This window comes from Panthera uncia, unplaced genomic scaffold (genome assembly GCF_023721935.1).
Source record: "Panthera uncia isolate 11264 unplaced genomic scaffold, Puncia_PCG_1.0 HiC_scaffold_423, whole genome shotgun sequence".
In the NCBI taxonomy this organism is placed as follows: Eukaryota; Metazoa; Chordata; class Mammalia; order Carnivora; family Felidae; genus Panthera; species Panthera uncia.
The window spans coordinates 31,819-47,382 of NW_026059565.1; the positions used below are offsets into that span (position 1 = coordinate 31,819).

The window sequence follows — 15,564 nt, forward strand, 5'->3', positions numbered from 1 at the left end:
GATAGGTTTCCCAATAGAAAGTAAATTATGTATACATATGTAAAAATATATGCGTATATATTTACATAATTTATATGCTTAAAGTATAGCGATACATATAAATTATATATATGCTGATATATATTTGTGTATTTACATATGAATGCTATCATTTTCCATAATTTTTATTTTATATATGTTTTATATGTACAAACTATGTATTTCATATATATAAAATATCAGCATACATGTAAGTTGTATATTACAAAATACGCATGTCATTATATATTTTTATATATATAAAACCAACATGGAATATGTTATATATCATATATATATATAAAATATCAGTACATATGTTGTACATTCATAAAACTAAACAGTCTCTTGTTAATTTGGATGTGACTGGATTCATTGTGTTTTGAAGCTGATGCATATGCTTATTGATGGCACTTAATGCCAATTTGATAAATTCGAGTATCTGCTTCTTGTCAGTCATTCAAGGAGACTTTCAATCAATACAATTATCACATAACCTGGCGGACATGACCTGAGAAGCTGTCGGCAGACGGAATCATCATGAAAAGACCTTCACGCAAACTTTAAGTGAAGCAACGTCCCAACTAGTTTGTCCTCATAATATGCTACCGTTTTGTTTCCACTAAGGACCTAAACTGTCAAAGTGTTTGGTTGAGACAGTATTTTTCCCACATGACAAACTGTGACTACCTTCCGGCTTTACGGCTTTATAGTTCAGTTGATGCCGCTGTTTTGAACCGTCTACGATTCCCCCGCCTCCCTCGGCTTTCCACGTGGCTGTGTTTTCCGCTTTAACTAATTCAGGTTTCTCCACTTTCTGCTCTCCCCTTCTAGAGCCCCGGCTTGAGACAGGGGTCCCCCCTGTTCTGTTGGGGAGATGCTTCGCGAACCCACCCAGCAGATGCTTGAAACCACAAATGGTAGTGAACCCTACATACGCCGGGGTAAATTGATGAACAGGCGCAGAAGAGAGTAACGATAACTCAGAATACAACAGAACAATTCTAATAATATACTGTAATCAAAGTTATGTGACTGCCTCTCAAAAATCTCTCCTTTTTTAAATATTTATTTTGAGGGGGAGGGGCAGAGAGAGGGAGACACAGAACCCACCATGAGATCATGACCTGAGCCGAAGTCGGACGCTTAACCGACTGAGCCACCCTGCCGCCCCGTCTCTCTCAGAACATCTTACTGTTCTGGACTCACCCTCCGTGTTGCGATGAGGGGAGAAGACAATATGCCCGCGGATGAGGTGAGGTGAAGATTGCCAGTGTTGTGACCCCGTGAGGCACGAGGTACGGACCTTCTGACACCAGGTCAGCAGGTGCACCAACGCGACCACGTAAGAGACGGCGGGTAACTGACCCCACAGGAAGGGAAACCAGGGATGAGGCTGGGGGGCGGGGGTCTACCGTACTCCCCAACTCTGCCCATTTAACTATGACTTCGCTTGCGTGTATCGTAAATTTTCTCTCTGGGTCTGCTTCACGGTCCTGCCTCGGCTCCTGGGGTACATTTCTGCTGTTCATCCTGAACTCTCTGTGCTAATAAGACAAAGATGAATCCAAAGTAACATTTTGGCCTTATGGGGCTACGTTTTTTTGCATTTGTATTTTTTTTTAGTTTTCCAAATGTCGACTATTCAGTGATTCTGACTCTCTCATGACATCAATTCCAAATAATTCTCTGTACTGCAACCTAAGCTATCCCAGCTCTTCCCACACCAGGAGCTCGGCACGTGCGGGGTTGACAACACGCATATGCACACTGATGCTTCTGCAGCACAGAGATCCAGCCTGATGGCTTACGACTGGGACACAGGTGTCTCCCAGAAATGCCCTAGGCCAGGCAGCCTTCTTTTCGCCAAAGCTCCGGGTCACCTCCCCATCCTGTATGGAACAAATTCACCTGTTTGTATAACTCCAGGACTTTGTCCTGTTAAAGTAGCTGAAGTGTGGCAGTACACCGTCCTTGTCTGGAAATTATAAACGGAACCAAATTGCTAATATTTAAGCTCTATGGCCCTGGTGATTTTGCTATTAACTACGTGAGAAAGACTTATGAGCACTCCATTAAGCTACTATTTTCCTGAACACTGAACACAGGATGTGAGAGATTAAACACACATGCGCGCACATACACACATACACACACACACACACACACACACACACACACACACACTAGAAGGGAGATTTGGATATAAAACTTCTGTGTCCTTCATCATAAGACTGTGGCTCATGTTTTACTATTTCCACCCACCCCACACACACTTTTTTTTTTACTTCTAACGAGGTACAAAATGGCCTTGTCATATGGATAATAAACAAAAAACAAACAACACAGTCTTCTTTATCTTCCTACTTGTTAGCCTTCAACAGATACTGAATAAATAAATATAACGGAGGGGAAAAAGAATACCAAGTTCATTTCTCCAGATGACCCTGGCAATTTAAACAGTCTCCAGGAACTTTAGATTGCCTTTGTTTTTCTTTGTGCTCTGCCAATAAAATATAATGAAAGGATACTCGATAGAGTTCTGTGATTGCAGTTATGTAATTTGGGTGGAACTCATTACAAAGAATCTCAAATCATCTGGCACGTCCCTGAATCTACTAGCGTGAGGGTTCTCAAGTCCTCAGATGTGCTGGTCTCCAGGGTCAAAGTCAGGTGTGGGCTACGACACGTGAGGTTCTCCGAAATTAGTTGATCTGGGATCCTCCTTAACCGAGGATCCCTGACTGGGAGCTCTTCCCACACCCATTGCTATGATGTTTGCATGTGTTTTGAAAACAATCACCACAAAAAAAAAATCTTTCTCTGGGACTATGTAATCTACAAGCAAGGCCAGCTTGCCCATGACTGATGTTGTCTGTTTTCAAGGCTGGTTCATGAAGTTCAAAGATCTAACATGGTAGAAAAAAATAGATTATATGAAGGGTGGTAGAATATGACACAATTATCTGTGATTCTTTTAAATCTATGAGACTCAAGTACATGAGGATTCAAGGTATTTTTCTTGCCTTCGGAACGCAAAATACCTAACTATCGCCAATTGACTTTTATAAGGACCATAAGGAATTGGCTGGGATCAACAAGGGCAGTTCAATGACCATGCATCAACACAACCATCTGAGACGACAGAAAATATCTCAGGAGCACTCAATTCTTGGTTGAGTCAACGTAATCTGTTGTATGTATGTATTACTCATAGACTGTAGTAAAATATAAATCAGTGTTTTATAAACACAGGTTTGACAGCTTTTAAAACTATAACCAGCCAAGGGGAGCCAGGGTGGCTCAGTCGGTTGAGCATCTGACTCTTGATTTCAGCTCAAGTCATGATCCCAGGGTCATGGGTTTGAGCCCTGTGTTGGGATTCTCTGTCTCTTTGTTTGCCCTTCTCCCCCGCTCGTGCTCTTTCTCTTAAAAAAAAAAAATATATACATATATATAATATATTTATTTGTCTAAATATATATTTACTATATATCTCTGAATATATATTATAAATATACATTTCTAATATATATAACATATAGATTATATGTTGCTCAGGATGATATAGATTTCTAATATATGTTACATTTCTCCCTAAAATACATATATATATATTTCTCTCTAAAATATACATTATACATTTCCCTCTAAAAATATATATTCTATATATTTCTTTCTAAAATATATATAATTTCTAAATATATATTATATACATATTTCTCTCCAACATATTATATATTGCTCAAGATGAAAAGCCACACACATATAGCATGTGAAGAATTCTATCAAATTGTCATAGAATTCTTTGCCACTAACATTTGCTACTCTTTTCTGATGATTGGATGCATTCTTCGTATCTGGTTACCTTTATTATTCCCTCAGCCCTTTAAAGACAAGTGAGTTCTCCTCACTCACCCAAACAGAAGAAAGCCAGGGAGGAAGGGACCCATAATAACACCAGAAAATGGGAGAGGTGATATACATCCATGAACCAAAGCCCTTCATAACTTTACTGTGAGCACCCACACACGGGTTTTTGAGCGAACATATATTCCCAAATTCATCTCTTCGCTACCGGCACTGACTTACGCCCACGCCTGTAACTGGCACATAGGACGTGCTCAACGAAATAGGTCAACCAAAACAAGACCAAACGTCTGCGGCAGGGAGAAGCCAGTTTCCAGAAAACCACGAAAATCCCTTAGTCACTCCATTTCTTTCCTGCCAGCGTAAAGACTTCCCCCATTCCCGAGCCTCCCGTATTGATTTTTCATCGTGAGCAAGGCCAGGCAAGAGACCAGGTCAAGAGAACCTATCCCACAGTGGGGACAGGGATACACAGAGGCTGTCCTTGCCCATGACGGTCACCGACGTGCCCTGGCGCTCTTTCCTGCTGACCTCCACACAACCTCGGAGAGAGTCTCGGTTTTTTTTACGGTATTTTTTGTTCTCATTTTGAGTACAGTCGACACCTAACGTTACATTACTTTCAGGTGCTCTCAGTCTCTCCTGGTGGGAGCAGACATTGCCTGTATCCAGGCAGGAAAGATACACGGGTTGCCACATGTTCCCACTGACATAAGAGGTCCCAAATGGTTCACAAAAGCACACTAAGTACCAATTAATTACATTCCTGTGAGCACTGCAATATGCTAGCCAGCACATCAACAGTAATTCATCGTGAAGCTATAGTTTCTGTGGACCGTTAAATGCAGATACCATGGGCCAGCCTGGAAAGCTACTTACCATTTACGACTCATTGTTCTGCAAAACACATGACTGCATATTTGCCTAGATCGATACTCGTAGTATATGTTTACACGAAATGTTCATAGATTAACTTATCACGTAGGCTATGTGTTTATATAAAATCATAAAACACATAATTGTATATATTTATAGATCTGAAAAAGTTAAGTATATAAAAGCTTTTCAATGAATTACAACAAATTTAGAGGATTTCGTCAATTACATAAATCGTATATAAATATAATTATATAAATGGATAGCGTCTAAGTACAATTAGATGACTGTATATACATTTATAAATCTATATTGAAATGGAAACACAAGAATGCCAACTTCATTTCTCTAGAGTACAATCATAACTAGTACATATACAATCATATACTAGTAATTATATATATTTAAATGAAGTTTGGCTAGTTAAACGCTGGACAGTTTCTACATACAATTTGCCAATACAACTATTTTATGCACCTGGGTGGTGCAGTCAGTTAAGCGTCTGACTCTTGATTTCAGCTCAGGTTGTGATCTCACGGTTCATGGGTTTGAGTCCCGCGTTGGTCTCTATGCTGACAGGGCGGAATCTGGTTGGGATTCTCTGTCTCTCCTTTTCTCTGCCCCTCCCCTGCTCGCTCACTCTCTCTCTCTCTCTCTCTCTCTCTCTCTCTCTCAAAATAAATGAATAAACTTAAAAAAAAAAAACTATTCTATGTAAGAAACAGATCGTAGTTATGTTGTGTCCGTAAGTGTCCTGATGTGTCGGGGACTTCAGTGTGTTTGCTGTCTCGTAAAGTAGCGTAATCCTATTTTACAAGAACGCGTGCAGGGTGGTGTAGTGAGAAGCCAGGACAAACCCTGGCTCCCGCACTCATTCACCCCTGCTGCGGATGTCGGTGGGGATTTGTCGGGGCTTCCCGGTAGGTGCACTGTGAGTGAACACGCCATGTGGCAGGAGAGTGCCAAGGAGGGAGCCGAGACCAGAAAGAGACTAAGATCAGTTTCACAACCGTTGTGGCTTCGAGCTTCTCCGTGTTTACTAAGGGAAACGCTGGGTCTCTCTACTATGCTGATACAACGCGCGTTCAACTGAGCCACAAGGTTTCAATGGCAACAGTCTCTGAGCAGAGCCCTTATGGCAGCAAAGAAAGGTGTGCGAGATCCTAGGAGGCAGATAATAGGGGTATGGGTTTAGCCTTTTCAAGTGAGTGTCCGGGCTGGTCCTTGAAACAACTGTCAACTTCTCCAGCCCAGTGTGCAACAACCTACGACACCAGTGTCCCTGAGGGGTGCCATTTTGTCACACCTATATCATATAGATTTTTTCACCATTGACACGGGTCATTGATACAGTGTTACAAAATATTACTCAAGGGGCGCCTGGGTGGCTCAGTCGGTTAAGCATCCAACTTTGGCTCAGGTCACAATCTCACAGTTGGTGGGTTCGAGCCCCACGTCGGGCTCTGTGCTGACAGTTCGGAACCTGGAGCCTGCTTTGGATTCTGTGTCTCCCTCTCTCTCTGCCCCTCCCCCACTCATGCTCTGTCTCTCTCTCTCTCTCAAAAATAATAAACATTAAAAATTTTTTAAAGAGAATATTATTTTAGTTATAAGACAAAACTTGAAGAAATCCAGCTGATTACGGACGAGTGCCTTCATTTTCAAATGACCAGGACTTACAAGCGCTACTTTGCACATAATTCACATGATGACTATTTTAATATGACTAACCCTCGGTGAGTGATGCAGAGAAGGCACGGAAAATGGGACAAGATCACATATTGCCTCCTGGTATGTTGTTTCGTGTGCTGATCTAATGTGTCGCACTGGCCGAGAAAAACACTGTGTGCAAGAAATAGGTCCTGGTTAGGACCGTGCATCGGAGCATGTCTGTATACAGAAACACACACGCTGCGGTCCTTACCTTTAGACCACGAAGGCAGGTCTCACTGACTTAGAAACGCAGTGAACAATGAGACATGGGTTTAAAAAATGTGCATGTTTCTACGTTTTGCCACCTAGTGCATTCATAGCTCTACTTGGGTAGGAAACATTTGAAAACAATAAAGGCACATGATGTCACATTGTGGTGTCTACAACCCACAGCACTCTTTCTGAGAGCACAGATCAATGCTGCAGACCATCCCATCCATGTAATGGGATATGTGTCCCTGCCCCAACTGTGAACCAAACACGGGTGACGTTGAAATATGAAACAACGAAAACGACACGGAGAGCAAATCCCATCAGGGCTATGAGAACAGAGCAAGAGACCTCTTCCACACTTTGCAAAACTAACCATCCACGTACAGGGCCGCATCCTATCACTGCCATTCGGTTTCATTAACCTTGGTTCTCTTTTATTTTTATTTTGTTTCAGAGAGCAGAGGGAGACAGAATCCCAAGCAGGCTCCACACTCAGCACAGAGCCCGATGTGGGGCTCGATCTCACAACCCTGGGACCATGACCTGAGTGGAAATCAAGAGCTGGAAGGTCAACCGACTGAGCCACCCAGGCTCCCCACCTTGCTTCTTTTTTAAAGGATTCAAAACTTTACCAAGAAATGCAACTTCAAACTAAGCAAGTCTTTTCTTTTTATTGTAGAAAGCAAGCAGGGAAAGTTCAATACTCTTAGAAAGTGCACTTTTGGGGGCACCTGGGTGGCTCAGTCTGTTGAGCATCTGCCTTTGGCTCAGGTCATGATCTCACAGTTTGTGAGCTCGAGCCTCCCATCAGGCTCACTGCTGTCACAGCTGAGCCCGCTTGGAATCTTCGGTCTCCCTCTCTCTCTCTCTCTGCCCCTCCCACCAACGCGTGTTCTCTGTCTCCTCCATTCCTCCCACGCGGAAAAAGCACAACTAGCCAGAAACAAAATCGTAAATTGCGCCAAGAGGAGGAGATGCCCACAGGTATCTAACACAGTCAAATTCGAAGACGCAAAGAGTGTGATGGCTTGCCAGGGGCTGCGTAAAGGGGGAAATGGGCGTTAGGAACCAGCGGGTATATTGTTTCAGGTGAGCAAGACGAGAAAGTTCTAGAGAGGCGCTAGGACAACCTTTTACCCAGAGTCAGCAATACTGCGAGGTACACTTAGGAGCTTCCTAACAGGACAGACCACAATAAAATATGATGGAAAATACACCTGCAACATAACTTCAAGACCCAGGGTCTCATCATCCCTCAGGGATTAGCCTCTGGAAACCAGAGTGCTCACCAATATTAACACGCACGACCAAGAAAGGTCCAGTTGTGATCCCAACACTGCACTCTGTGACTGTGGCAAACCACTCTTTACATAACATGCATTTTAAAGAAAGCCACCCAAACAAAACCCTGGATTATTTCCAAACAGCTGTGAAAGCACATGGCCTTTCATTGACACTACTCTGAATAAAGATTTGTCTCCTGGAGATTTATTCCAGTGAGGCTTTAGTGGCTTTATGCTTCCTTGTTTCCTCCCCCAATTATACACAGATTACTCTTCTCCCCTGTGGAATCAGTTCAGTACCTCATCTTACTATGGACTTTATGTTTGCTGGGGCCTGGCTTTGTTTTGCTTTAGGTACCGCTTCTGGGAGGAAGGAGGTTGGTTTAAGAACAAAAAAGAGCAGCATTCTGGAAACTGGGCAATTTGCACAGGCAGGTAGAGCTCACTGAGGTCCATGCACACCTGGGACAGGTGCACTCAACACTCGGTGTCTCAAGTGTGCTGAGAGGCCCAACTGGACTGGCTATTCTGGGCGAACAACCTTCCATTCACGTGACTTATGAGCTTTGACTCAGTCCTTTTTTGGCTTGTTTGTGGAGCAGCACCACTGCAGGCAGAAAAGCTTCTCCTACATGTTTGTCTAAAGGCCGTAAAGGGCAAAATGGCAAGCTCGTAGGCAGTCCCTCTTGTTTTTCCCGATGCTCCTCTGTGCTATTCTGTCCTGCCCAAGAAAAATGACGAAGGGTTTCCCATCCTGCCATCCGCGAAGCAAAGAACAGTGGAGGCTTTGAGCGGCCAAATGTAGGTTGTTTGGAGAAAAATGACAAAACTGGAAAATATTCATTGAGTGAGTGGCCCATGAATGGTCACTGCACACAACAGATGACCTAATTGCCTCGAAGTGCATGGCCTTCAACTTGGGAGATTTGCAGTTTCTCTCCTTGACTGGGCAAAAGCTGGACATTCGATTTGAAACTGGGAGCTGACATGTTTAAGAAGTCAGTTGTTACTACATACGAGGCACGGTCTGTCTTAACGTAATTATTATTGTTTAACATGATTAAGTAGAACACAACGTCTCTTCTCACAGGAGAAAAAGAAACCAACAACAAAAAACAAACAGGCAACTGATTTAAACTAACCCCCGAACATAGTTTTCTCATTTGGGAATGTAATACACATTCATAAGGCAGAAAACATCATAGAAAGAACACAGACTGGTTTATATACCACAAAAAAATCTGTTCTTTACACGTGAAATCAGCATCGTAAAATCAGCTTTCACCATGTGGGGAATTTCAGCATGTTTTAACCAGATAAGTCTATCTGCAGAGTGAGGGTTTAGGGTCTTAAAATATTTTCATGATGAAACTTCATTTGAATAAAATAAATCCCATCAACAAGTTGCATCATTGACAATACTCGACCGTGAACTCGATGTTTAAAATATGTTGTACCAATTAAAATGATGGCACCTTAAATAGCGGCCAGACCCCATGCACCTGAATGTTTACTTTTCAGAGAACCATCTCTAGGCTTTTTTTTCCTTTTTCTTTTTCTTTTTTTTTTTTTTTTTTTTTTTTTTTTTTGTGGTCTGGGCATAAGGGCCCTGTATTATATTCTAAAGAGTTCTGAAACAGTGGCTTGCACATTCTGAAACCAATGTAACAGGCTTAGTCAGTAAGCACGCTATCTTTGTGCAGAGACCAGAAGCTTTCCACAAATTACTACAAAGGAAACCGAATGAAAAGGCTAAGTTCAGAAATAAAGAAAAAACCCCCGTGCACTGACCAGTCTACATTCCGTACCAAAAACAAAACAAAGCAAAGCAAAACAAAAGGAACTTTAGACAATCCTCAACTTCAAGCAGTTGCAAATCTATGCAAATCTACTAACAGCTGTATACCTGCATTATTCACCTGAGGTAGCCATCAGTCACTTACCAAGTATCTTTTCTATTCTTAGATTTCGGTTAAAAATTAGCCGGACCACTGGATTTAAGGCCAAATGTACATTCAACGTTATTTCTTTAAGAAAAAGAAAAGAAAAAACACAAAGGAAAGCAACAATTCCTTTACCCCCCAAAAATATGTCAACAGAGCCTAGAAATAGCATCAAAGCACAGCCATTAACGTTAAATTCCTGCTCCAAATCATCCTGATTTTCCAAAGAAAACCGTCATCTCATTTGAATTCTGTGATTTAAAACTGATGAAGTAATCTTTCCCCTGCTACAATTGGCCCTGATTATTTTCTTACATGTCAAAGATGATTCTCTTTCAAACTGCCACAGACACACAGATACGGCATACACACGAGCCACAGATATACTGCATTTCCTTGGGGAATACCATACTGAAAGTCCAATCTGAAAAATATACAGTTGCAGAGCCCTCGATGAAATTGTTACCTTCTCGATAGGGGGACAGATACCAAAAGAAAACGAAAAAAAAAATTTTTTTTTTCTGGAAATAAGGGACGCATGGAACCATGTGCCAATTCCGCGACCCTCCTACGCCCCATCTACCTAGGGAAGTCTATGCTGAGGTTTTCACAATCGCTGTTCACCTCTGTGCACAGACGAAAGGCACGCAGTCTCTCTCCAGGCTCCCCACCGCCCCCGGGAAAGTGCAGATTTCTGTGCAGTGTGCTCGTTTCTCTGGGCTCAGCCACCCTCTAGGAAACCGGTAAGCCTCTCCCTTCCAACCGGGGAGCTCTGTCAGCGGCTGATGTTGCTTTGTTCTGACGGGAAGTCAGACCTTTCTGTATAGCCTGGTCCTTTAATGTCTGGCTGAGGAATACTACCTACCCACAAAGGTCTTCAGCGGGCACTCGGATGCTGTCAGGACGCCCACACCAGCTGCAAATTCTGCACCACCCTAAGTAGGTTTCCCTAAACTTTTTCTTTGCTTTTTTCTGCTTTTTGGTTGCCTTTTTTTTCCCCCTTCCCGGCGTCCCCTCAAATTCTGGTAAAGTGCTGACTCTGGGCAGGGACCTCGCTCGCCCCACCTCTCCCCAGGAAACTGTTAATGCAACGCGCCCTTGATGTCGACGCCTGGCCAGCGCTGGATCCTTTCAAAAAGCATAAGATATGAGCACAGAAAACCGTCCCACCCCCCCCCCCCCCCCCATCAACTGACCAAATAAGAAGCGGAAAAAAAAAAAAATCAAATCCAATGAAAAGAAGAATCCATACCACCACCTTGTGGATTGCGCTGGCAAGAACAGCACCTGCTGGGTTCAACAGCCCCCCACCCGGCAGCCCTCACCCCAAATTTCTTAAGTTGGGTGCAAATGAGACATGGGGATCCGCGGTGCTCGCTCGGGCCCAAACTCGCCGGCGCAGGGGGGTTAATCCAGTCCGCGCGCTCACCCGGCGCAGGCCGGAGCTGCAACCTGGACGCACGCGGCCCCCGCCGCCCCCGGGTCCCCGGCGCTTGCCTGCTGCGCCCCCTCCCCTCGCCAGCCCCTCAACAGCAGCCCAGTGCCTCGGAAAATAAGTAGAAAGAGGCCCGCACCTGCCGGTCGGTTCAGAAGAAGCAGTCAGCCAAAATTTAAAAAAATAAATAAATTGAAAAAAGCAAGGCGCTGGGGAAGGGGCGGGAGAGCTGCGGAGGACGTCCTCGCCCCGCGCCCTCCAGGCGGGACGCGCGCTGCCAGGTGGGCCCCGCGGGCCTGGGGGGAGGGGTGCGGGGCTCGGCGCGCCCCCGCCCCGGGCAGAAAGGGCGCCGCGTCTGGCGGCGAGCAGGCGGCGGAATGGTGCGCCCGGGCCCAGGGCTGCGCGCCGCACGGGGCCCCGCTCCCCGCACGCACAGACACCCGCGCCCTGGACTCCCGGCTTGCGCGCCACCCCCCGCCGCCGCCGCCACCGGGGGCCGCGGGAGCCGCGGCAGGGAGGGGGGAGGGGACGGCCCGGGGGTCGGGAGCGGGGGCGGGGACCTCGGGCCCTCCGCGCGCAGCCACCACCGCCCCCCACTCCCGAGCCCCCGCAGGGTCTGCGGCCGAGCGACACCTCCCCCCGCTCCCCACCCCCCGCCCGCACTTCCGCAGGTCGGGCCACGCGGGTGCAGGCGCAGGCTGGGGGCGCCGCGGAGGCCTTGGGGAGGGGGCGGGACTCAAGTTCAGCGGCTCGCTCCGGGGGGCCACCCCCCTGTGGTGCTTCCCCCCCCCCCCCCAGCCTCCGCCTCCAGCAGCTGGTGGCCGGATCTCCACGACCTGCTTGGCCCACTGGGGCGGGACGGGGGGTGGGGGTGGCCAGGCCGAGCCGCGCGGGGTTGGGGGTGAGCGGGGGGCACCAATGGGCCGCGAAAGCGGGGGCCGGGAGGGAATTCGCAGCGCGGGACGGCCGAGAGCGTTGAGATGGGGGTTCCTCGCCAGGTTGCCCGAGGCTATCGGGGTGCTGCACAGATCCCCATCGACTCCCCAGACCCCTGCCCCCACCCCAGACCGGGGCACCGGTCGGCCGTGCGTCCCGCGGGCTCTGCTCCCGGGAACCGACTGGGGTCTGCGTCCCCTGAGACCCGGGCTGGGGCGCCCGGCGCCCGTCCCCGCAGCCACCAACTTTTGTGGTCCTGCAGACCAGCGGGCAGCGCGGGGCTGGTGCCCGGGCGTCCGCTCAGTGGCCCCCGGAAAGGTCCAGGCCAGACCCAGAGGCTCCCGAAGCAGCAACCCCCCCCCCCCCCCCCCCCCCCCCCCCCCCTCCCCCCCCCCCCACCCACACGCACGGGAGAAGGGGGGCACGGAGCCCGCTCCCCAGCTTTGCAGAAACAGCTCGAAGCTACCGTCATTGGAGTGTCCAGCCGGGGTCTCCGGCGCGCCCGGGTCGCTCCCCAGCAAAGCCCAGCCAGGTCCTAATCAATCACGTGCGTTATTTCGTGCATCACAACAGCCGTCATGTTCTACGAGACCAGCAGAGAGGAAGGAGGAAAAAAAAAAAAAACCAAAAGCAACAACAACAAAAAAACCCGTTTAATGCAACCCCAGCCAAGCCTGTTTTCCTTTTTTCTCTCTGGTTAACCCAAAAAAAGCACCCCAGGGGGGTGGTAGCTGACAGTTTCCTTAAAGAAGGAGGAAAAAAAAAAAAAAAAAAAGCTCGCGGTTGCTCAGTCTCCAGAAGTATTCCTGTCTTCATCTCCGGTCCCGGTTTGCAGGGAGCTGACGCTTTGCTCCTGCTCAGCCTCTACTGCAGATATATTTTTTTCCCCTCCTGTCCTCGCCACACTCTTGTGTTTATTTGTATGTAAGACAACGCTACTTTGTAAACACATCACACACGGCCCCAGCGCCGTTCAAATAGCTGATTGCAGCAAAATTCGTTCAAACCACGGTGGTCCCAATTTTTTTTTTTAAGTCAACAGGGAAAAAAAAAAAAGCAAATGTTTCTGTGGAAATGTGCATGAAGCTTGCACAGGACACGCCGCACATACATGTCCCCAGTCCCACCCACACCTATAAGGAAATGGAGCGGCAGATGGCAGAAAGTCCTGTCCGAATTCTCAAAATAAAATACAATAATAATAATAAAAAAAAAATGTCAGAGGGGAACGCAGCTCGAGTGTTTTCCAGGAGGCTTAGCATCCTCTTTTGCTGGGGAAGCACACACAGGTCCAAATGTTTCAAAGGCTTTGCAAATAAACAAATAACCCAGAGACACATCTGAAAACGGCACCTACCTTTAGCCGTGGAAAAATCTGCATCGGCTCTGAGTGTTCTTTTTCACACATCCAGATTTTTCTAGGGAATCCTGACCGCGGGTAGGATTCAGGAGGCTGTGTGCGAGTCCAGGAGCCTGGGCTTTGTCCAAATCCCAACTAGATGTGCTCATCCAAAGGAATGCGGGGACCACCGAGGCCGGCCGCTTGGAGGAAATTCGTTGTTTGTGCCCTAAAATAGTCAGGAAGAGAAAGCAAGACAGTGGGAGCAGGAAGGGCACGGCGAGGTCTGAATAAGAGCTCTGTGCTGAGAGACACAGACGGGTCTGCAAGGAAAAGGGAGATTGAAGCGAGAGCTCCCGATGTCTCCCCGATCCCCCTCTGCTATTGGACCAAACTGAATGAAATTTACAAAGCCAGCAGCCAATAGATCTCCGCACTCGGTCCCATCACTACAGAAACCACATCCACAGCTACAAGGAAATGCAAAGAGCAGCTAATCTCGGCGCAAAGCAACTGTAACAGACATTCCCGGGGCCAGGGTGGCGAAACAGGTGAGCGCGCCACACTGGGACACCATGCCAGGAGCGCGAGCGCGCAGCAAAGCTTGCTCTCTACCTGCTCTGCTCCCCCACCCCACCTCCCCCTTTTGCAGCATCGTCCACACCACACACGCTACAGTATTTGCAAACATCTTTAACTCTTTGAGGCTTTGCTCTGCAAAGAGTGCCACCCATGTGCAGCTATTCCCTCGTGGTCAGGCTGACAAATGTGTTACTGTACGTTATGTTACTGTGGTTATATTGGCAGGGAACGGTATCTTTGGGGGGGGGGGCAGTAAAATTACAATGAAGGTCTGTAAAGGACAGAGTCTCCTTTATGCCCAGGTGATGGGTCCAGACGTTTTGTGTGTTTCTTCTCTGACACAGTAATGGTTTCGATGAATACCAGATAACGGAGATGTTGCCAGGATCTTCACTTTCAGGGCCCGGGAGTTTTATCTTTCCCAGCCAGCTTCAAGTTTGGTGATACGACCTGTTATTTATCATTGGCTTTCCATGGGCAACGTATGAAGTCGCTAAGTGATAAACCCCGGGGACAATGTATACTGTTGTGGCAATATGAGAGATTCTCAAACTACACTGCTTGAATGCAGGTTGCATATGACCTTAGGTGTCCATTTAAATGTTCGGTCTCTGTCTCTGCATCTATAAAATGGGGAAGAGAAAAGTAACCACTTCCTTATATCATCATGATACGAGCTGGGTAAACACAGGACTCAACACACAAGAAGCTCTAAAGAAATGCTTGCTTTTCTTAAAATTAGTTCACAGGCCTACGAATTTATTTATCGAAGGGAAAAGATAGTGTCCCCTGTCCATAGGACATCCTCTGCACTTAGCAGGCAAACTTAGGCATCCAACCCGCAGTAGGTATTTGCTGTGTGCATACAGAGATTCCTCACAAGCTTTGAGACAAGAACTCATTGGGATGTGTCCAACAAACGGGAAGGTGAGGCACACTGAGTCAGGGAACTTACTCTCATGTCAAGGGTCTACCCTTGCTAGCTTTGACTTGCTGCAAAGTCCGTTATGTTCTGTGAATCTTAGAGACCACATCTGTTGAACGGTGATTTAAAAACACTCTTTTGTGGGTTTCTGGGGATGATTAAGTGAGAGAATGTGTTTGAAAACACCTTTTACCAAAAAGATGTAGACAAATATATAAATATATATATTTAAATGTATATATTTAATATATATTTAAATATACCTTATTATATTTATTTATATAATATAATATAATTTAATTTAATATAATTACTATATTTTATTATATAAATATATGTAATAATTTAAAAATATATATTTAATATATATTTAAATATATCTTATTATATTTATTTATATAAATATAGTATATTTATTATATTTTATTATA

At 46.1% G+C, this 15,564-nt stretch overlaps 1 long non-coding RNA gene across 1 annotated transcript in view; it reads right to left on the reverse strand.

Annotated features, from left to right (window-relative positions):
* Positions 1-14,101, reverse strand: part of LOC125918071 (uncharacterized) — a 39,941-nt gene extending 25,840 nt beyond the window's left edge. The window contains exon 1 of the long non-coding RNA XR_007456370.1: positions 12,697-14,101. This is a non-coding gene — a long non-coding RNA (uncharacterized LOC125918071). The remainder of the gene's footprint in view (positions 1-12,696) is intronic.
* Between the last annotated feature and the right edge of the window lie 1,463 nt (positions 14,102-15,564).